The 1,980-nt window shown below is 42.7% G+C and overlaps 1 long non-coding RNA gene across 1 annotated transcript in view; it reads right to left on the reverse strand.

The window, feature by feature from the left end:
• Positions 1-556: 556 nt before the first annotated feature.
• Gm5106 (predicted gene 5106) overlaps positions 557-1,980 on the reverse strand; it is a 24,947-nt gene continuing 23,523 nt past the window's right edge. Inside the window, exon 3 of the long non-coding RNA NR_152133.1 lies at positions 557-1,072. This is a non-coding gene — a long non-coding RNA (predicted gene 5106). The remainder of the gene's footprint in view (positions 1,073-1,980) is intronic.

Consider the following 1,980-nt stretch of genomic DNA (forward strand, 5'->3'; position numbering starts at 1 on the left):
CTGAAGGTCAGAAGCTTGGAGCATTGCCTATATGACTACTAACCATGCTTCTCTTGTGGGGGCTGAGGGGAAGGTAACTTTGACAAGAGCCAGGGTCCAGGAGACATGAGAGAACTCCTTCCATTCCATGTAGGTGAATCACCACCAGGTCCCGGGGTTCAGACCTCAACTCAACTGGAAACCAGACTGTCTTTGCATAGCCCAATGCCCCATACAGGCACACATGCGGTACACATATATACAGGCAGACAAAGCACTCATACACATAAAATAAAATAAATAAATCTTTTAGAAGTATAATTATTATTTTGTCCATCTATATCATTCCTGGCTATATATCCAAGGGAAATAAATTCAGTACATCATGCCCTAGTTACTTTTGTCATTGCTGTGAAAAAGATACACCTGGCAAACGCAAGGAATTAGTTTGTGGCAGGAGGATATGGCAACAGGGACACATGGATCCACTGTCAAGAAGCAGAGGAATTAATGCTGGTGCTCAGCATCAGCTCTTGGGATGTGGAAACTTTAGAGAAGACAAAAAAACCCATAGCCTAACAGAAGAAAGGGGTTTATTAGTGGTTGGAAGGGGAGGAAAGGTAAGGGAATGGTGGTTGGGAAAAGAGAGGTGATGGTCAGCATAAACACTGCAGGAAGTGTGTGTGTGTGTGTGTGTGTGTGTGATTTCTATGTATAATTAATCTATCTATCTATCTATCTATCTATCTATCTATCTATCTATCTATCTATCTATTCTACAGTGAAACCCATTAGTTGGTTCATTAATATGCATTAAGAAGTACCAGTAGGAGCCGGGGAGATTCAGTTCAGTTGGTAATGTGCTTGCCCAACAAGAATAAGAATTTGATTCAGTCCTCAGCATCCACATAAAAAGTCAGGGTATGAGGGGGGTGCTTATAATCCCAGTACTGGGAGGTAGAGAGAGATAGATGCTGGCCAGCCAGACTTGCCTACACAGTGAGCCCTAGTTAACAAAGAACAACTGTCAGAAAACAAGATGGACAGCTCCTGAGAAAAGACATCTGTTTGTCTTCTGGCATCCACATGTACCCTGCAACCAAGAACACACACAAAGAAGGGGGGAAAAAAAAGAGTTATAAGTCTCACCAACTGGCTAGTTCCTCTTAACATCTAGAGGTAATATTTAACTTTGCCCCACCCACTTCAAGGGCAGCAAAACAGCAACAGACATTCCCCCATCCTCCCTTTCCCTCAGAATCACAGTGACTTGGACTTCCTGAGAGGGACAAAGACAAGTTTCTCTCCACAGTGGTCACTCAGAGTGTAAATAAAATAAAATAAAATAAAATAAAATAAAATAAAATAAAATAAACCAAAACTGTTAAGTGGATGTCAGCATCCCCTTCCCTTGGTGCTCATTGACTTGTGTGCCTCTCCCAGAAGCTGCAAGTGATGGAGGGAGCCCCACATTGTTTTGGTTATAACTGGGAAGGGTAATAAACCTGGCTTTCAGTGTCTTCAGTCTGGAGTGCTACCCAGAAGCTTGGGTATTCCCACTCAACATAGAATAGTGCAGGCTTTGAGGTACCCTACCTTAAACTTACCCCAAATGGGAAGGTGGTAGCCTTCTCACGACTACCTCTCAACCCTGAGTTGGTCTCAGCTACTGTTACTGATCTTCTAGGGGATGACTATGGACGCCACTGGCAACTCTTTGCAAAGTTTTGTAGAAACTCAATGGAATGATTTTTGTATGTTTGTTGAAGCTGCTAATAAAATTGGTAGGCTTATAAAAATGATTTCTTCTGCTCAAGAGTGAGTACACAAAGATAGTAAAGCCTGACTGGAAACCACAGGAATAATGGTTTCAAGGGAGGTGTCAAGGGAGAAAGTGGGGATGAGAAATAAGACAGCTGAGACCTGGGGGTCTTACAAAAGCTGATGATTTATGCCAAGTACACTGTAGGGGGCAAGCAGTAGAGATAGGAATTGTGTGTG

The sequence above is a fragment of the Mus musculus genome, chromosome 5, assembly GCF_000001635.26.
Source record: "Mus musculus strain C57BL/6J chromosome 5, GRCm38.p6 C57BL/6J".
NCBI classification, from domain to species: Eukaryota; Metazoa; Chordata; class Mammalia; order Rodentia; family Muridae; genus Mus; species Mus musculus.